At 42.8% G+C, this 22,275-nt stretch overlaps 1 pseudogene across 2 annotated transcripts; it reads right to left on the bottom strand.

The window, feature by feature from the left end:
* Positions 1 to 2,968: 2,968 nt before the first annotated feature.
* LOC110498816 (neurogenic differentiation factor 2 pseudogene) lies at positions 2,969 to 14,069 on the bottom strand (annotated as a pseudogene). 2 transcript variants are annotated; one of them, XR_005037892.2, is made up of 3 exons: positions 8,705 to 8,892; positions 3,578 to 6,434; positions 2,969 to 3,286 (listed from the first exon to the last, which is right to left on the bottom strand). The product of XR_005037892.2 is annotated as a neurogenic differentiation factor 2 pseudogene, transcript variant X1 (transcript). The 2 variants fall into 2 exon arrangements; XR_016489281.1 differs by lacking the exon at positions 8,705 to 8,892 and adding an exon at positions 14,025 to 14,069 and having other exon boundaries at positions 2,969 to 6,434.
* Between the last annotated feature and the right edge of the window lie 8,206 nt (positions 14,070 to 22,275).

Raw genomic sequence — 22,275 nt, 5'->3', positions numbered from 1 at the left:
TTGGTATTCTCTCCTGATTGGTCTCCGTGGTGCTTAGTCAATGGGAACTGTGTTGCCAGCCCCATCATGAAGTTGTTACACAGTCTGGCAGTCTGACTAAAGTGCCAGAGGTATGAGGAGAGACATCCTCCTCTGTATTTATGGGAACAAATATTTCCTAACACTTTGGATCCTATTCTTGGACAGTTAGAAGACACAATGCATCAATGCAAAAAAAAAAAAAAAAAACGAATTACTGTCCATGAGTAACCTCAACCTTGTGTGTCTGTGGGTGTTTGGGCCAATAAAGTGCCAACTCAATTCTACCACTGACTAGTCTCTCATGCCTCTGAACGGGGACACATGGCAATAGTTTTTAATCTAAACCAGCCCTTCTTTACTGGAGTACACTAACCCCTAATTGGGGCTCTTTTCTTGACACATAGTAGCAGTTTACCAGACAAGAAGTCAAGAAGATCAAAAAGTAGATTGTTGTAAGGGTGTAGTACGTCCTGTGCTGGTCCCACTGTCATATCCATTCTGGATTCTGCATGGTAAAATCATAGCTGAAAAATACCTCTATCCTACTGTATGTGGGAATGTCTTATGTCCGTCCTACATGTAGTGTTGGTATATGGAATATTCCTCAACTGCATACATCATAAATTGCTATTGCAAATATAAGTATTATGTTCAACAACTGACATTTTCAGATATTATTTTGACAAACACACTTTGGTGGTTACAATTCATTCTCTATTGTCATAGACTGTCATCTGTGATAGGACTTTCTTTAAGCACGTACTGATGCAACTGTCCCTTAATATTTTTTTCTTAAAGTCTACAAACGCTCTACATTTATTCCCTCTGTGAGGGTTGGATCCTATATGCTACTTGTATTATTGTCCTGTAAATGGTTCAGTGCCTATAATTTAGGCTGTGTGTAGAATGGGGCATAAAGGAAATTACCTCTACTAGAATATAGTGATCAGGAAATCAGCATACAGTTTTGGCCTGTGTATTCATTTGCCTATAAATAATCAGAATTCCATTATGTTTACATAAAAAAGAGAATACTTCAAAATGAGAAGATATTGCCATGGAAAAGACGACTGGGTGGACATAAAGTGGAAAGGAGGGGAAATAACTCCCACCATGCAGCAGGACACCTTCAGCTGCGGGGTCTTTGTAATGCAGGTTTGATAGTTGTATTTTCAATAATGAACGGTTAGCTGTAATGTGACAATTAGGTCAAAAACTATATTTAATTTTTTGATGTAGATGGCCAAGGAAGTTGCACAGAACTTCCCCAGCATCCCCTTCCAAATTGATACAGAACCTTCAAAAACACATGGAGCAACTGCTTAAAGAAACGGCTGAGGATAGACTAAACATGTCTGGTAATGACATTTAATTCAAAGTAAATGTCAATTCTTTATTTTCATGTAGTTGTGTGGGACAGCCATATGTTCAGTTCATGCCTATGATTTCAGAGGTCAACAAAGCCAACAACTGCGTCATCTTTGTCACTGATAAAGAACCTGGATGTGGCCCAAAGACTGACTAGGTTAATAACTTTATTTAACATGTTTATAATCTTTTGACAACAGTGACGGCATGGAAGACAATTTATGATATAACACAATGTATGGCTAATTCATCACACTGCATTGATATTTTATATATAACATGTTACGCTTTGTTTTGCTAACGGTGGTTCCATGTGCTGTTTCTAGGAATGAAGACAAGAGTTCAGAGTAAAGAACACGAACTGGAAGGGCAGTCTTTGTTGTTGAAAATGTATGCTATACCCCATCCACACTGAAGAGGCTCTGACATGTACATCAACCAGGGATAAAGAGAAAGTTAACACGGTGAAATGCTGTGTCTGTTGACATGTTGGAAAAGATTAAAGGTCTACATTCTGTTTAATTTGTCAATATTACATTTTTATTCATTGATTTACTGGCCACCATTACTATGGTTACATGTTCAGTATATGTACTGACCAGCAAACCCACTGCAGCCCACCTCACCCTCCATCCCTGCTTTGGACAATTAATAACATGACTCTCGTGCTTTGCCCTTTTCCTTTATGGTTGATATTAACGACGAAAGGAGATATTCTGTCTCTCTCCTGTTGTGTACCGCTGTTAAATAACGTGGAAAAATAAAAAACATGGAAAATAAGTACTTAGAACTACCAATTATTGTAGAGAAATACTAAAGAAAAGGGTAAACTGGACAAACTAAAGGACAAACTTAAGGATGTGCAATGTGTAGGCCCACTGATTGGACATTCTGGACCTTGTTTGAAGTCAGTAGGTCACATGACTAGGGAGCTATTGAAATGTTTAAGTTTCAAATATGAATCTAAAAACATGTGAGATGAAAATTGACAAATTAAAGGGTGTGCCCTGTGTAGGCCCAGTGACTGTACCTTCGGAACCTTGTTTGAGTCCTCCTTTTCTGCAGCAACCAGCGATCCGGGTCAACAGCATCAATGTAACAGTTTTTCTTCTGTTCCTGTCCTTGCCCATACCTGGGCTCGAACCAGGGACCCTCTGCACACGTCAACAACTGACACCCTCGAAGCATCGTTCCCTATCGCTCAACAAAAGCCACAGCCCTTGCCGAGCAAGGGGAACAACTACAGTACTTCAAGGTCTCAGAGCGAGTGACGTCACCGATTGAAACGCTAACTAGCTGGCACCCCGCTAACTAGCTGGCACCCCGCTAACTAGCTGGCACCCCGCTAACTAGCTGGCACCCCGCTAACTAGCTGGCACCCCGCTAACTAGCTGACACCCCGCTAACTAGCTGACCATTTCACACTGGTTACACTAGCATGTCAGTCCAACAATGATAATTTGAAATAAAAAAAATAGTTGTTGGTTGTTACTTAGAAATATTTGTTCAAATTTAGCAGCATATTACCTTGGATTTTCAACACATAAATTAAGTACTATATAAAAAAAAAAGAAGTAAAACCAGAAACCTTTTATTTTAAGTAAAAATCATTGATTTTCTTTTGCAATATTTACTAAGCCCGTGGGTCGTTTTTTACAGTGATGATGGTCTTGTTAAGCTGCTGGAAATGTGACGGAATAAACAATGTAAGAACAAAATATCCAAGCCAGCATCATGGTCTGGGTAGGCACAGTGGTGTAAAAAGTTTTAGTGTGTGAATTAATATGAGTAGTAAATTTGAAGAATTCTTATATATCCCTTCAATGTCTGGTCTCTCAACGAGGAGTACTTTTTAAAGAGTGCACACACACCCATGTTTTGCCGGGTATTGGGATACCTAAAACATAAGAGAAACATACAAGATAGCATGTAGACTAACAATTACTTTTGTAATAACAATGGCATTGATTACGGGTGTTGATTATCATCAATTAAAGTTGAGTATGTGCTATGCAATCAGCTGCAGTGATAATAACAAGACAGTATGGAGGACAAAGACAGGGTAACAGAACATACAATAATCCCACTGTAAATTCATTCACTATTCAGTTAGTATTGGAAAGACAAAGAAATGGCACAGAACACTATAATCACACTGCAAATACATCCAAAGACTTTAGAGGCTAACCTTGTTGTGGATCCATAGAGAGCCTTAAACATTGTCTTGATTTCGTCTGAAATACAGAGGACAGAACAGGCTGCCCCAATATACCAGCCTTAAATACATAAATTAGACACAAACACAACATAAAAAACATGAGCATTCACGACATTTGGTCATCTCTCTCGCTGTTTGTGTGTGCCTTACCTGTTTGTGGAGGTTGCTACATTTCTCTATTACAGCACCTAAACTCTCCACCACTTAACTGTCCAGGATAAGACAGGGACTAAAGGGAGAAAGATGGAAAGAGATGTTGAAAGAGTGTATCATGGGTTGAAAGATTTTTGTCAGGTTAGCTAAACATAACTTAGATTAAGTCTTCTGTGTGTGTTTTATCTGAGGTTGATTTTCTCTATCAAAGCAGTCCACCCCAACACATCAGCCTGAAAGACATAAATTAGGCACATTCAACATGGGTAGTTGATAGACGTAACATCTGAATGTTTTCATTTTTGCACGTTTAACATAACCTAGATTGCGTCATATCTCTGTGTGTGTCTTACCTTGTTTGTGGAGGCTGAGTTTCTCACAGCACCCAAACTATCTACAACTTAACTGGACAGGGGCAGGATAAACATTCAACGTTACTATGCTAAACAAAAAAAGTGGCAGGTAGCTAGCTAGCAGAGATGCAATGATGATGAGAGACAAGAACTTCAATAAATAATGATTGAATAAATATCCAATAGTCCTACATAGGCATAAACTATTATGGTTGGCGAGTCCGAGCTAACTAAGGTAGTTGGTGATGCCTAGTTATATAAAGGATAAGTACATTTTTTTTAAATAGTGACGTTTCCGTTGATGGCACACGAGTGGAAGAACTGTCCATGGTCCTGGCTCTGGTTGGCGACAGCTAGTGCTCGCGTCTATTTTGCTGGCATGAGAGAGATCACATTTGTAAAATGATACACGCACCAGCGCCATTTACTCAGGAGCGCACTGCTGGTTCCAAAACCCCTCTTTTGAACAGGGTTATTCAAGGCATCCCTTATGTCTACAACGTTTAAAAAACGAACTGATAGCAGATTATGGGTTCTTAAATTAAATGTAAGGTTCCCTTAACCTTAATTATCCTAATGGATCCTACAGGAATCTAAAGGTTGATTACTTTAAATTACCACGAAGGACTTTCCAGGAAACGTTTATTTTTTAGGGTGTACAGTAGGCTATTGACCTATTCCTAATACGCCCATTAAGCGTTTGGTCAGTTTAATGATGAATTGTCTTTCGTTTCAATATTGGATTTGGAAACGAACCTAATGCAGAAAGTGGTTCTTGTCACTTAGATAGTTATGTACTCAAATAATGTATTTGTGATTCCATGGTGGAGCTCTTGCCCTTCAGCATACAGTGAGATTGACTCAATTTCTCAAGTCAGAAATAATTTATTTGGTCAACCACCTCATGTCAGATAATTATAAAATAGTTTTATTTTTTGTTTATAAGATGTTTCGTTCATGTAACACATTTTATTTTGAGTGCACTCGCATTATGCACACACGGCGACATTTGATTGGAAATATTGATTTCTGACATACCTTCAAATGTGCATAACGACAATTCAGGAACGACATCAATAAAACAGAGAACCAACATTGAGAATATTGGTATTTCTCTCTCAATTCCTGCCACCCCACCTTCCGTTTTCTAAAAACCTCATCCAGTGTCAAAATGGGTAGGCTAACGTTACGATTTTTAGTTGGGTATTTAGGGGTCCGGTGGGTTGTTAGGGTTTTGGTGAATTCAGTTGTGGTAAAGGATGTTAAGTTCCTCGTACACGGGCGTCCTGTCATGGTGTAATAAGTGCATGTCATGAAATGGCGGCGGCACGTTTTCAGAGTGCGCGGAACCGCTGCGCGCTCCCGATGTGCCGAACGCTAGTCCGTGGACAGCAGTGGCGCGCGAAGCAGACAGTCCAGAGTAGTGCATAGCATAGTGATAGTTCATGTCTGTGTCCGGCGACCCACACTCCTGTTGACTCACGGAAAAGTTGCCGTTGACGCACACAGGCGAGCTGTGATGGCCCCCATAGTCTGGGCTGTCGTACTCTGGGGAGATTGCCCCTGGGTAGACCGCGTCGCCGTAGCCGTAGTTATGGGTCCTCATATGCCGACTGGAGCCGGGTTGGCACTGAGGGCTAGACAGACGGGGACACTGGTAGGAGTAAGGGTGCACGGAGAAAGAGGAGTTGGGGACATGAAACCGGGCCCCGTCAGGACACTGCTCTGTCAAGAAGTTCCGAGAGTTGAGCTGCAGACAACCAGCTACTAGATTTGTGGTGGGCTGGGACAGGCCCTTGCACAGTGTCTGCACGTAGGATACTACATCTGGCCTTTTCCCATTGCGCAAGATCTCCCCGAGCGCCCAAATGTAATTCTTGGCAAGTCTCAGCGTCTCTATCTTTGAGAGTTTTTGCGTTTTGGAATAACAGGGGACTACTTTGCGCAAATTGTCCAGCGCAGAGTTCAAATCGTGCATACGCGTTCTCTCTCGTGCGTTGGCTTTTTGACGCCGCACCTTGGAGCGCTCAATTCGCGCTGGCGTCATCTTGCGTTTCTTTGGCCCGGGCTTTTCGGCTGTGTCTTCCCCCTCGTTCTCATCACCACAGTCCTCATCGTCGACGTCATCATCCCCAGCCATCTCGGACTGATCCCGGCTGCTTCCCTCTCTGGCGTCGCCGTTATCCAAGTCGTCGTCTTGCAGGGGACCCATGTCTTCCTCCTTGGTTTTAGAGTCCTCGCCCTCGCTGTTCTCCACCCAACCCGAGAGCTTCTGGACATCCGGTAGAACCTCGCTGAATAGCCTTGTCAACATGGTGGCACTGGAAAACACATCACAAGACAGATGAGAACTAGAAGCAGTTTCAGACAGTGCATGGTCTTGGTGATAGGTATACATCTAATTTTGGATAAGACCTAGCCTATGTGTGCACTTGAGCCAAGTTCCATAGGCCTCTAATATAATAGGCTAATGTTCTTATAAGAACTTTAGACATCGTGTTAATTCATGAGTCTAAAATGACTTTGATAAGGCTATTCGTCAAAATAACAGGCTATTATTAAATATATGTTTTATCTTAGTAGGGGGATGCTACAGAGGGGACAGACGGGACAGACAGACGGGACCAACTAAGCGCTTCCCTCAATTCTCCGTGCACGTGCCTTGGCGTGCAGTCTCACAGCAGGTTTTTCGGTGCTGGCCCTATGGGCTGGCTGATCATAAGGTCTCATGGGGCACATTGTGCGGCGAGTAGACTCTTCCCCCCCCCCCCCCCCCACACACACCATTTCTGGCCACATTCCAACACAGGCATAAGAAATTGTGGACTAATTTTAGAATATACCCTACCCATAAATTAAAACAAATTTCTGATAATATTCAATTTACTTCATTGTTATTTGCTTCGAATAATAACCGATTCTACGCATGTGTGAATGGCCTAAACGGTAATGCCAATTTGACATGACAGATTTGCTGTAAAATAGCCTTAGCTTTCTTTTCTTCCCTTTCCCCTTCAAAAATTAGCAGGCTGCCACAGCAGAACTAAGTCTTCAGTCTATATTTTTGTAGGTTATCTAGATTTGGAAAAAGAGGATAAAATCATCTCTGGACAACTATGTTTACAGTAACATGCTGACCAGAATGCTCTCGCGCGTGCGCCATCACGCGTATGTTGATTGTGTCCTTCTACACCAGACACGATCAGGACACACAGGTTTAAATATCAAAACGAACTCTGAACGAACTATATTCATTTGGGGACAGGTCAAGATGCAAACATTTATGGAAATGTAGCTAATTTGTCCTGGTATATAAACATTAAGTTGTTATTTTTCCTGATATGCACAAGGTCCTCTACTCTGACAATGAATCAACAGATAAAAGGGTAAACGTTTGTTTCTAGTAATCTCTTCTCCTTCAGGCTTCTTCATTCGACTTTATATGGCTGTGTTGTTTTCCTGGGGCCCAGAGTTTTTCCTGATCTGGTAGCTTACCTAACCAACTTCGGACCCTAGTTGAGACATTTGATTTACTTCCATATAAACAGCTACTCCCGGTGTTATAGCCTACCCACGTTTTCAGTCGCAATTACCACATGTAATGATTTGCATGATATTGTTCAAAATCAACCCTTGTTTGTTGTAATGTTGGCCTACTGTAGCTTACTTTAATATTGTATGACAGGGTTAATCTTTCATTTTTTGATAGGCTAACGTTACTTAATGACATGCTGTTATAGCAAGTCTGTATTTGGTCTTGAAGCTAAAATGTAATGCGTGTAGCCTACAGACAATAATATAAAACCAATAGTTGTCTGCTTGTGAATTGTTGCATTATTCAAGAGTGTAATATGGTTCGGTTGAGTTTAATATGTTTATAAGAAACGTTTGTCATTGAATAGTTTGTGCTTACTGGCTAGTGGTATTTACTGTCATATTCATGGTCAATTTGAGCTACTGACCAAGAATGTCGCGTTGCCAGACACAACGAAGGTAAGGCAAGGATGTAATGTGAATTGAAAAGTAGAATTCTCTTCCGCTACCACGCACTCTCCTTCATATCTTGTAGGGCCATAATGCTCTGACACAGACACATTTACCGTATCCCATGTGCTGCTTAGTATGATTTCCTTTTAAATTGATTTTAGGTTCTGTCAAATGAAGTCTGTCCCTTAAATGGCTCCATTTCAAACGGAGATACGATTTCAGGGACTTTTAATATAAAGTACCAACCCTTTCTCAAAGGAAACGACAAACGATCAAATTGATCGTTAAAGGCTTTCTTATTAAATGTAGTTGTCCGCGCTGTGCATGGAATCAATCCCTTCCCGTGTTCGCGTTACATGATAGCGCAGATAAAGAGCGTGGAGCAGGGTTAAATTATGTCTTTGACTCTGTCACTCTTGATATGAGATAAAACAACGAGGGTTGAACAATATAATTTCATTCATGCGCAAGATACGCTGTAGCCTAGTTTCTCTAAAGAGCAATCTTATGAAATAACACATGTTCCATCCAACCTTTGTATAAATTCTCTCGTTGGTGTTAGTTCCATAATTCGTTGAGGGCCATCCAAAAAATGTAAACCTACCGCCGTCTTGGAGCTGGGTGAGTGGCGAAAGCGCGTTTGTTTAGACCATCTCCGGGTGGCCAGTCCAAGTCCACACCGCTCCTGCATGGACACTTCAATTGGTGCGGCTGAAGCCAAGCTCGCTGCTTTTTCGCTGTGCTATCCCTACCCCAACTACGCAGATACAGTAGTGTGGTATACTCTACCAGGGCTGAGTGGGTTACATACAAGCTATGATGCAAGGCCATATGGCTGACACATCATTGGCAAGAGTCATGACATGAGCGCGGGTGATTGACATGCGCCCGCATTCACAGAGAGTGCCTTCTGGAGGGAAGAGGCACTCGCCATCTGTCACAGCCAGTAAGAGAGAGAGAAAGAGTAACAAAAACGGAGAGAGAATTAAATATTCTCGTTTGATGTCGTTTTTATGACAGATTTCACTCCTATCAGAGAATAGGCCTAACAATGGACACCCATTTATGAATCTACTTAGGCCTAGCTAGGTCATTCCTACTGTCAGGTGCTTTTTGGACGCTTAACTTTTGAAAAATAAGTATGTTTTTTGTTTGTATGTTGTATTCTATCAGAAAAAGGACACGTTTGATTTTCCGAGAAACAGTCAGTCAATCTCAGGTGCATTTTCCAACCTGTTAGTGTATACTTCTAACAGGATGGACATTTGGAGTCTAAATTAGCCATAGCTCTTGTGAGTGAGCCAGATTGAGTTAGAATAATGGGGACCACTTTAACAGGATTTGAACTTCTCTATCAAACATATTTTATTATTTAGTAATTGGGTTAATCTTCTTCATAATTTAGCCTAACAGGGTGGAAATGTATGAGTGGAGCACACCGACTATCATAAAACATTGTAAAATAGATACAACTGAGGGTACATATTTATGTTGCTTTGTACTGTTGTTTTCCCACCAAAGAAATTGTGACACTTCCTGAATGTGGTGTCATTGCAGGACGGTGTTTTCTTAAATGAGAATTACAACAAAAGACATTGGTGAAAAGTTATTTCAGGGGCACACAGAACTAGAATCTAAAAGATCTAGATCTAAAATAAAATAATAATAATAAATACAATAATCGTGAAAAACATGTCATCGATGAGAATTTTAACTAGGACTATAAAATAATGGAGACAGATTTTAAATATTGTAATATGTTATGGCTTATATTTCTCATGGAAGTTGATGAATAACATCTGGGGACATGGCAAAAACACCTACATCCAGTGAATTGTTTTTTTGAAAATGCATTGACTTCCCTTTCAATATCCATACACTAGGCTATACACTATATGATGCAACATTGCTGCGGGGACTTGCTTCCATTTAGGCACAAGATCATTAGTGAGGTCAGGCACTGATGCTGGGCGATTAGGCCTGGCTCACAGTCGGCGTTCCAATTCATCCCAAAGTTGTTCGATGAGGTTGGGGTCAGGGCTCTGTGCTCATTGTCATGCTGAAACAGGAAATGGCCTTCCCCAAATTGTTGCCATAAAGTTGGAAGCACAGAATCATCTAGAATGTCATTGTATGCTGTAGCATTAAGATTTCCCATCACTGGAACTAAGGGGCTTAGCAAGAACCATAAAAACAGCCCCAGTCCATTATTCCTCCTCCACCAAACTGTACAGTTGGCACTATGCAATGGGGCAGATAGCGTTCTCCTGGCATCCGCCAAACCCAGATTAGTTCTTCGGAATGCCAGAAGGTGAAGCATCACTCCAGATAACGCGTTTCCAGAGTCCAGTGGAGGCGAGCTTTACACCACACGAGCCGAGGCCATGGAAACCCATTTCACGAAGCTCCCGACGAACTGTTATTGTGCTGACATTGCTTCCAGAAGCAGTTTGGAACTCGGAAGGGAGTGTTGCATTCGAGGACAGATTATTTTTTACTCACTACGAGCTTCAGCACACAGCAGTCCCATTCTGTGAGATTGTGTGGCCTACCACTTCGTGGCTGAGCCGTTGTTGCTCCTAGACATTTCCATTTCAGAATAACAGGACTTATAGTTGAAAGAATTTGACGAACTGACTTGTTGGAAAGGTGGCATCCTATGATGGTGCCACGTTAAAAATCACTGAGCTCTTCAGTAAGGCTATTCGGCTACTGCCAATGTTTATCTATGGAGATTACATGGCTGTGTGCTCGATTTTATACAGTTGTCAGCAACGGATGTGGCTGAAATAGCCGAATCCACTAATTTGAAGGGGTGTCCACATACTTTTGTATATATAGTGTATATCACTGTTTCTTGCAATTAGAGAAAATATATCATCAATGTGAATTCCACACCAAACCACAAAGCTAACCACAAAGATCACCAAGGTACATTTGGCTAAATGAGTCATTTGAACAGAGATAATCAGGGCTGTGCTCTGAGAGAGCCTCCTAGCTTAGAGATGCCCACATGCCTGGCAGTGCTAGTGGGCAGGATACTGATGGGTGGTGGGACAATGTGGAATCAGAGGGGCAAAAGAAGAGATAGAGAGGCACATGTTAAGGAATATGTATTGCGAATAAGCTTCAATAGGCACATTCTTAATACTCGTCTAAACCCTGAATTTCGGCAGGATATCCATCTGGAAATGGGGAGATCCAGGTGCCCAATATGTGCCAGCATGCATATGGGTCGTGAGTTTGTCATGTCATTGAATATAATTGTCACAAGCTGAATAAAAATATATTTTGAATGTTAATTGTATTTAAACTTTATTTGATTAGGCAAGTCAATTAAGAACAAATTCTTATTTTCAATGACAGCCTAGGAACAGTGGGTTAACTGCCTTGTTCAGGGGCAGAACAACAGATTTTTACCTTGTCAGCTCGGGGGGTTCGATCTAGCAACCTTACAGCCACTAGGCTACCTATCGCCCTATATTTAGTTTAGAAAATAAGTATTTGGAAATTGACAAGTGATTAAAATATGCATTTGTTTAAGATATTAAGACCCATATTGGCGCATTCGTCCGTTGCCATGGATTTGCATAATGCATTTTTGCATCCAACCAATCTGTGACCGTCTAGGCGTCAGCGTCAGATCATGCCAACTAGCTAGCTAAAAAGCGATCTGGGGCCTTGTACCTGCTGGTACACATTTCTGTAGCCTAATACAAGCTTGTGTTCATCATGGTAGAAACAATTTGCTTAAATCATTTGTAAATTATATTGAAAAGCAATATACTTTGTACATGTTCGACTTGGGGAAGCAGTTAGCGATTGCCCTTACTGATTCAGATTTTACACACAAACGTGTTGTTCAGACTATGCTTCGCACCCATGGGGGTGAAAGCTAAGCTCTGGCCCTGGACTGAATGCAACAATAGCCATATTCCTTTAAATTGTATAATATTAGCTGGACCATATGGTAATAGCCATGGCCTATATACTGTACCTTTGATGATAGCATGATACAGAGCATGGAACAGAAGAATCATCAGTGCAGGACACTCAGGTATGCTTATATTGATTGAAATGAAACCTTTTCAAAGGAAATAATAAGAATGACAAAACTATCTGGCCTAAAGCAATTGACACAGTCTCAGATACAGGGTTTGAGGTCCACAACACTGCTGGTTTTCAATCTTCTCCTCTATTCTGGGACTAATACAGGGCTAAATGGGGAAACATGGGCTGCGTTCAGTACATTTTTACGTTCTGGAACCTTTAATTGAATGGAAACGGTGCTTTACTGAACGACCAGTTGAAAAACAGGGAGGGGGTTGTGTTGTGGAACGCTGTCAGCATGGCCACTGCCCTTTAAATATGTCACTCTTTGCTTCAAGAAACACCTCGCACACCCACCAAACGTACCTCAAAGTCTGTTCATTAACTTTTAGGGAAACGTGTTGTTCAGTACAAACCGTTCTGCAACTTAGCAAACGTTCAAGCGAACGGAACGCACCTCAGGTGAGCTGGCTCTCCCAGCCAATCAATGACATTCAATCAATAAAGAAAACCAGCAGTATTGCAGACCACAAGGCTCGCAGACCACAAGGCACGCAAAAAAGGAAGAGAAAAACCTGTGCACAGCAGTGTGTCTAGATCCAGTTGCTGGTTTTGGCATTATTATGAAATTATATTTGCTATACATTACAGGCAAGATGGAAGCATTTTAGATTGCCTTTAATTTAAGGCACTAGCATTAAAAAAAAATTGTGGGTTCAATTCCCACCCAGGCTATTTCTGCTGGTTGTTGTTGCGGGGGAAAAGTGTCTGCCCAAAAGCGGATTACTCTGCGGCTGCCGGCTATAGGATACTCTTTCTTAGAATAGAATCGAATAGATACTTTTTTGTGCATTTGAGGAACAGAAATGTGTCTTCTGCCTAACTCATACACACATGGAATGGCAAAGGGTCAGCCATGGAGCACAGTGCCACAGGATGGAGAGCAGTTTTAGGGCTTAAGTGTCTTGCTCTAGGCCACAACAGCAGGTACCTGGGATCAGAGACCAGCAGCCATCAGGTTCCCACAGTTCAGTTTTTATGCCCTGCCCGGGCTTGAAACAGCAACATTCCATCTACTAATCTGCCTTCTGAACCTCTTGGAAAGTGGTTCTCAACCTTTTCTTTTCCAAGGTCCTTCTAATATGCTTTCAGAAAATCTGGGGACCTCCTACGGCAGAGATAACATGTATACACAAATTGTGATTGATATTCATTGTCAACACTCAAAATATGAAAATTAACATTGTTTTAAATATTTAAATTCCTGATAAACAGTACTCTCCTATTAAATGTCATATATTTTGTCCTTACTGCAGCTATTTTCTATTTGTATGTTTTCTCCCTGCCTTCAGGGAGGCCCTAAAAACTGAGGCCCTCCTGGTTGAGAATCTCACCTGCTACCCCATTATCAACAACCCTAAAATAAGATGTGTTGGCCTATGTGCCCTTATAGCGTATGGCTCTGTTTCTGTTCCCTCATAAGGGGTTGAAGTTGGTTAAATACATTAAAGTGTGTTTTAAAGTGGAATGTGCCAATCTACCAATCAGCACCTTTGAGCACTACTCTGTATATGATGCATGGCTGACATCTAGTGGTCATGAATAGGTACTGTAGTAGTATGCCTACACCCAAATCATTCCGAGTCTCTTTTTTTCAACTGCAATAAGACTGTTTGATACGACGACCATTGGCAATTTTAGCTTATAAATCTTGGTGGGGCAAACTCAACCAATGTTTTTTTAGATGCATGCATCTAAACAATACATTAAATGCAATTTAACAGCGACAAACGGTATCTACAAACTGTTAGGGCCTCCATGAAGCTGTCCCGACAGCAGAGCTTTCCTTCCAGCACCATTGAGGGAATACTTACCACCGCGACACCTGGCTATCTGCAGAGCCTCCTATGGCAGCAAAACAGATCAGTCAGCTTAATTTACTGCCGTTTTAAAAACCATTACTGATATGTCTGGGTCACGCCCTGATCTGTTTCACCTGTCCTTGTGATTGTCTCCACCCCCTCCAGGTGTCGCTTATTTTCCCCAGTGTATTTATCCCTGTGTTTCCTGTCTCTCTTTGCCAGCTCGTCTTGTACGTTTCCAAGTCATACAGTGGTTTTCCCGTTCTGATTTTTACATTCTCCTTTTTCTAGTCCTCCTGATTTTGACCCTTGCCTGTTTCTGGACTTTGTATCCACCTGCCTGACCATTCTGCCTTCCTTGACCACCAGCCTGTCTGCCACTCTGTACCTCCTGGACTCTGATCTGGTTTTGACCTTTTTTCCTGTCCACGACCATACTCTTACCTACCCCTTTGGATTAATAAACATTGTAAGACTCCAATTATCTGCCTCCCGTGTCTGCATCTGGGTCTCGCCTTGTGCTTTGATAATAAGACTGAAAAGAGATGGTGGGTCACATATTAGCAGAACAGTGCTTTAATGGTATTTCAGTGCCTTGCAAAAGTATTCATCCCCTTTCATGTTTTTCCTATTTTGTGGCATTACAACATGTAATTTAAATTGATTTTTATTTGGATTTTCATGTGATGGACAGTCCAAATTGGTGGTGAAATGAAAAAAATTAACTAAAAAAATTCAAAAACGGTGCATATGTATTCACCCCCTTACCCCCTTTGCTAAGTCCCTAAATAAGATCTAGTGCATCCAATTACCTTCAGAAGTCACACAATTAGTTAAATAAAGTCCACCTGTGTGCAATCTAAGTGTCACATGATCTGTCACATGATCTCAGTATATATACACCTGTTCTGAAAGGCCCCTGAGTCTGCAACACCACTAAGGGGCACCACCAAGCAAGTGGCACCATGAAGACCAATGAGCTCTCCAAACAGGTCAGGGACAAAGTTGTGGAGAAGTACAGATCAGGGTTGGGTTCTAAAAAATATCCAAAACTTTGAACATCCCACAAAGCACAATTAAATCCATTATTTAAAAAAATGGAAAGAATATGGCACCACAACAAACCTGCAAACATAGGGCTGCCCACCAAAACTCACTGACCAGGCAAGGAGGGCATTAATCAGAGAGGCAACAAAGAGACCAAAGATAACCCAGAAGGAGCTGCAAAGCTTCACAGTGGAGATTGGAGTATCTGTCCATAGAACCACTTTAAGCCGCACACTCCACAGAGCTGGGCTTTATGGAAGAGTGGCCAGAAAAAAGTAATTGCTTAAAGAAAAAAATAAGCAAACACATTTGGTTTTTGCCTAAAGACATGTGGGAGACTCCCCAATCATATGGAAGAAGGTACTCTGGTCAGATTAGACTAAAATGTAGCTTTTTGGCCATCAAGGAAAAGGCTATGTCTGGCGCAAACCCAACACCTATCATCAACCTGAGAACACCATCCCCACAGTGAAGCATGGTGGTGGTGGCAGCATGCTGTGGGGATGTTTTTCATCGTCAGGAACTGGGAAACTGATCAGAATTTAAGGAATGATGGATGGCGCTAAATACAGGGAAATTCTTGAGGGAAACCTGTTTCAGCCTTTCAGAGATTTGAGACTGGGACAGAGGTTCACCTTCCAGCAGGACAATGACCCTAAGAATACTGCTAAAGCAACACTTGAGTGGTTTAAAGGGAAACATTAAACGTCTTGGAATGGCCGAGTCAAAGCCCAGACCTCACTCCAATTGAGAATCTGTGGTATGACTTAAAGATTGCTGTACACCTGCGGAACCCATTAGACTTGAAGGAGCGGAAGCAGTTTTTCCTTGAAGAATCGGCAAAAATCCCAGTGGCTAGATGTGCCAAGCTTAGAGAGACATACCTGAAGAGACTTGTAGCTGTAATTGCTGCAAAAGGTGTCTCTACAAAGTATTGACTTTGGGGGCGGGGATGAATAGTTATACACGCTCAAGTAAAACATTTTTTTGTATTATTTCTTGTTTGTTTCACCCCCCAAATTATTTTGCATCTTCAAAGTGGTAGGCATGTTGTGTAAATCAAATGATACAAACCCCCAAAAATCTATTTTAATTCCAGGTTGCAGGCAACAAAATAGGAAAAATGCCAAGGGGGGTGAATACTTTCGCAAGCCACTGTATGTAAAAGGCTGTTTATTCTACATAGACCTGTTACTACATTTGAAAGTTATCAAAACCCTTGTTTAGATTATCTACATAAATTCAGCAACTGCATTCTTCTGACCTATTCAAAGCTTCCTCCATCATCTCACTTTTTTTTTTATTTATCCATTATTTTACCAGTTAAGTTGACTGAGAACACATTCTCATTTGCAGCAACAACCTGGGGAATAGTTACAAGGGAGAGGAGGGGGATGAATGAGCCAATTGTAAACTGGGGATTATTAGGTGACCATGATGGTTTGAGGGCCAGATTGGGAATTTAGCCAGGACACCGGGGTTAACAACCCTACAATAAGTGCCATGGGATATTTAATGACCTCAAAGAGTCAGGACTCCCGTTTAACATCCCACCCAAAAGATGGCATCCTATCCAGGGTAGTGTCCCCAATCACTGCCCTAGGGTATTGGGATATGTTTTAGAACAGAGGAAAGAGTGCCTCCTACTGGCCCTCCAACACCACTTCCAGCAGCATCTGGTCTCCCATCCAGGGACTGACCAGGACCAACCCTGCTCAGCTTCAGAAGCAAGCCAGCAGTGGTATGCAGGGTGGTATGCTGCTGGCTACATCTGCCTGTAGTTATTGAACTCAACCTGCAAGTGTTTAGTTTGTTTTTATTGAGTGGTGGGAAACAGCTGAGGGCAAGGTTCTGACAAATGGGTGTGTCTTGGTGGTGGCAAGGTCACACCCAAAAACCTCCCATGTCAAACCACACCCCCAAGCCAACTCATGTTTCGCTGCTGTCATGGCTTCCAGCATTTGTTGAGGAGCGAGAAAAACAAGGTCAAATAAGCGGGTGCGGTTCCCCTTTAAACCTAACAACTCACATCAGATCTAATTTTATTTGTCACATTTGTCAGTTTAGCAGATGTTATTGCGGGGTCAGATGTTGCCCACACCAATATGCACATTTCACAACACTTACATGTTTGATGGACGCACACCACTTCAAGATAGAAAAACAGCATGTGAGAGTCAGTCACTGCATAACTTGCATTTTCTCAAAATGGCATTCTTCTTTTTTGATGGGGTTTAACAGAGGCATCCAGTGTTTATGGTGCATTACCAGCTAGACAAGGTATTGAATGAGAAAATAGAAAACATGATAGAAAATAAGACACGTCAACTAACAAAACCCATCCCAATTCTTCAATCACAGTCCACTCCAAAATTCATCCCTACACAGGCTCAGGGGCCTGTGATGGCGGGACATTCACAGACAGGATTTCGTGCACGTCCTAAGCTGTGAAATCACAAAGACACCAAAAAAACGTTCAGCTGCATTCACAATGATTCACTTCTTCTCTGCTTGTGCTGTACAGTTAATGATCATTGCATTAAATAATACAAAGTCCACCTTGTTAACATGTAGCATTTCACTGTCCCTCAGATGATGATGAGAAACCTTCACTGGTCGTGGTGGCTCTATTACCATTGTTTCTTCCCCTCCACTCGTTCCTTCCAATCTCCTCACAGACAGATAGGAGACATGCTGGACATTCCTAACCCCTGCCACCACGGTCTCCTTCACCCTAACATGGCACTCCAGGAATTCAAGCGCATGTTCGCTTCCACAGTTGGAGCATTTCACTTCATCTGGCATATGATACTCTTCCCTCCTGCACACACTTGACACAAGACCACATATTTTATAATTATGACACTTGTCAGGTTCTGACCTTTATTTCCTTTGTTTTGTATTTATTTAGTATGGTCAGGGCATGAGTTGGTTGGGCAGTCTATGTTTGTTTTTCTATGATTTGGGTATTTCTATGTTTCGGCCTAGTATTGTTCTCAATCAGAGGCAGGTGTCATTAGTTGTCTCTGATTGAGAATCATACTTAGGTAGCCTGGGTTTCACTGTGTGTTTGTGGGTGATTGTTCCTGTCTCTGTGTTTGCACCAGATAGGACTGTTTTGGGTTTTCACGTTTCTTGTAGTCAGTTGTTCATGTGTACATTTACGTATTAAAAGAACCATGGACACTTACCATGCCGCATATTGGTCCTCTGATCCTTCTCGCCTCTCCTCTTCGGACGAAGAGGAGGAAATCCCTGACAACACTGAAGGGGCTTGTGCACAAAAGCTCTTACAGGGTATCTCATGAATCCTAACTTTATATGAGACGGGAGAGACTCTTCATCAAAGAACAGTAGCATGGATGCAGTCAAATTATTTTCTCCATCCACCATACAGGTCAGTCTAGGTACCACTCCATCTATGTCTTCAGTTATGTCCTCTGCCTTTACAGTACTTCTTGTGCCACCCCAGAAATAACCCCCTTTATAGGCGCCCTGCTACAAAAATCCATACAGGAAACATTCCACTTCTTTTTTAGTCTTAATACACGCTTCTTCTCCTGGACAGCTGATGAAACTGTGGGATGGTCTGAGACCAGCCACCAGGACAGCTGATGAAACTGTGGGATGGTCTGAGACCAGCCACCTGGACAACTGATGAAACTGTGGGATGGTCTGAGACCAGCCACCTGGACAGCTGATGAAACTGTGGGATGGTCTGAGACCAGCCACCTGGACAGCTGATGAAACTGTGGGATGGTCTGAGACCAGCCACCTGGACAGCTGATGAAACTGTGGGATGGTCTGAGACCAGCCACCCAGACAGCTGATGAAGCTGTGGGATGGTCTGAGACCAGCCACCCAGACAGCTGATGAAACTGTGGGATGGTCTGAGACCAGCCACCTGGACAGCTGATAAAACTGTGGGATGGTCTGAGACCAGCCACCTGGACAGCTGATGAAACTGTGGGATGGTCTGAGACCAGCCACCTGGACAGCTGATGAAACTGTGGGATGGTCTGAGACCAGCCACCTGGACAGCTGATGAAACTGTGGGATGGTCTGAGACCAGCCACCTGGACAGCTGATGAAACTGTGGGATGGTCTGAGACCAGCCACCCGGACAGCTGATGAAACTGTGGGATGGTCTGAGACCAGCCACCTGGACAGCTGATGAAACTGTGGGATGGTCTGAGACCAGCCACCTGGACAGCTGATGAAACTGTGGGATGGTCTGAGACCAGCCACCTGGACAGCTGATGAAACTGTGGGATCGTCTGAGACCAGCCACCTGGACAGCTGATGAAACTGTGGGATGGTCTGAGACCAGCCACCCGGACAGCTGATGAAACTGTGGGATGGTCTGAGACCAGCCACCTGGACAGCTGATGAAACTGTGGGATGGTCTGAGACCAGCCACCTGGACAGCTGATGAAACTGTGGGATGGTCTGAGACCAGCCACCTGGACAGCTGATGAAACTGTGGGATGGTCTGAGACCAGCCACCTGGACAAATGATGAAACTGTGGGATCGTCTGAGACCAGCCACCTGGACAGCTGATGAAACTGTGGGATGATCTGAGACCAGCCACCTGGACAGCTGATGAAACTGTGGGATCGTCTGAGACCAGCCACCTGGACAGCTGATGAAACTGTGGGTTTGCACAACCAAAGAAGTTCTGCACAAACTGTCAGAAACCGTCTCAGGGAAGCTGATCTGCGTGTTTGAAGCTTGTGACCCTCACCAGGGTCTTGACCTGACTGCAGTTCGGCATCGTAACCGACTTCAGTGGGCAAATGCTCACCTTCTATGGCCACTAGCTCGCTGGAGAAGTGTGCTCTTCACAGATGAATCCCAGTTTTATCTGTACGGGGCAGATGGCAGATAGTGTGTATGGCGTTGTGTGGGCGAGCGGATACTGGTGTCAACACTGTTAACAGAGTGCCCTAGGGAAGCGTTAGGGTTATGGTATGGGCAGGCATAAGCTACGGACAACAAACACAAGGCATTTTATTGATGGCAATTTGAATGCACAAATATCGTGATGAGGTACTGAGGCCCATTGTCGTGCCATTCATCCACCACCATCACCTCAAGTTTCAGCATGATAATTCACAGCCCCATGTTGCAAGGATCTGTACACCATTTCTGAAAGCTGAAAATGTTCTTCCATGGCCTACATACTCACCAGACATGTCACCCGTTGAGCACGTTTACGACGTGTACGACACGACACCGTGTTCCAGTTCCCGCCAATATCCAGCAAGTTCGCACAGCCATTGAAGAGGAGTGGGAAAACATTTCAGAGGCCACAATCATCAGCCAAATCAACTCTATGCGAAGGAGATGTGTCGAGATGTGTCGCTGCATGAGGCAAATGGGGGTCACACCAGATACTGACTGGTTTTCTGGTTTTCTGATCCACGCCCCTGATCCACGCCCCTAACTTCCCCTAACTTATTTTGTGACCAACATACGCATATCTGTATTCCCAGTCATGTGAAATCCACAGATTACGGCTCTATGAATCTATTTCAATTGACTGATTTCCATATATAACTGTAACTCAGTCAAATCTCTGAAATTGTTGCATGTTGCATTTATATTTTTGTTCAGTGTACATACTATATATAAATGAATAAAATGGACGAAAGTGTGAATAATTACATAATAAATTGAATACACGTAAAGTCGTGGCCAAAAGTTTAGAGAATGACACAAATATTCATTTTCACAAAGTCTGCTCCCTCAGTGTCTTTAGATATTGTTGTCAGGTGTTACTATGGAATGCTGACGTATAATTACACGCATTTCATAAGTGTCAAAGGCTTTTATTGACAATTACATGAAGTTGATGGAAAGAGTCAATATTTGCAGTGTTGACCCTCTTTTTCAAGACCTCTGCAATCCGCCCTGGCATGCTGTCAATTAACTTCTGGGCCACATCCTGACTGATGGCAGCCCATTCTTGCATAATCAATGCTTGGAGTTTGTCAGAATGTGTGGGTTTTTGTTTGTCCACCCGCCTCTTGAGGATTGACTACAAGTTCTCAATGGGATTAAGGTCTGGGGAGTTTCCTGGCCATGGACCCAAAATATCAATCTTTTGTTCCCTGAGCCACTTAGTTATGACTTTTGCCTTATGGCAAGGTGCTCCATCATGCTGGAAAAGTCATTGTTCGTCACCAAACTGTTCCTGGATGGTTGGGAGAAGTTGCTCTCAGAGGATGTGTTGGTACCATTCTTTATTCATGGCTATGTTAGGCAAAATTGTGAAGGAAAGCACTCCCTTGGCTGAGAAGCAATCCCACAGATGAATGGTCTCAGGATGCTTTACTGTTGGCATGACACAGGACTGATGGTAGCGCTCATCTTGTCTTCTCCGGACAAGTTTTTTCCAGATGCCCCAAACAATCTAAAAGGGGATTCATCAGAGAAAATGACTTTACCCCAGTCCTCAGCAGTCCAATCCCTGTACCTTTTGCAGAATATCAGTCTGTCCCTGATGTTTTTCCTGGAGAGAAGTGGTTTGTTTGCTGCCTTTCTTGACACCAGGCCATCCTCCAAAAGTCTTCGCCTCACTGTGCGTGCAGATGCACTCACACCTGCCTGCTGCCATTCCTGAGCAAGCTCTGTACTGGTGGTGCCCCGATCCCGCAGCTGAATCAACTTTAGGAGACGGTCCTGGCTCTTGCTGGACTTTCTTGGGCGCCCTGAAGCCTTCTTCACAACAATTGAACTGCTCTCCTTGAAGTTCTTGATGATCCGATAAATGGTTGGTTTAGGTGCAGTCTTACTGGCAGCAATATCCTTACCTGTGAAGCCCTTTTTGTGCAAATCAATGATGATGGCATGTGTTTCCTGGGAGGTAACCATGGTTGACAGAGGAGGAACAATGATTCCAAGCACCACCCTCCTTTTGAAGCTTCCAGTCTGTTATTCAAACTCAATCAGCATAACAGAGTGATCTCCAGCCTTGTCCTCATCAACACTCACACCTGTGTTAACGAGAGAATCACTGACATGATGTCAGCTGGTCATTTTGTGGCAGGGCTGAAATGCAGTGAAAATGTTTTTTGGGGATTCAGTTCATTTGCATGGCAAATAGGGACTTTGCAATTAATTGCAATTCATCTGATCACTCTTCATAACATTCTGGAATATATGCAAATTGCCATCATACAAACTCATCATACAGGCAGCAGACTTTGTGAA

This window comes from Oncorhynchus mykiss, chromosome 20 (genome assembly GCF_057628025.1).
Source record: "Oncorhynchus mykiss isolate SJ-2025 chromosome 20, ASM5762802v1, whole genome shotgun sequence".
NCBI lineage: Eukaryota > Metazoa > Chordata > Actinopteri > Salmoniformes > Salmonidae > Oncorhynchus > Oncorhynchus mykiss.
Note: the sequence above shows the minus strand (reverse complement) of the source record. Positions and strands in the feature narration are given on the sequence as shown.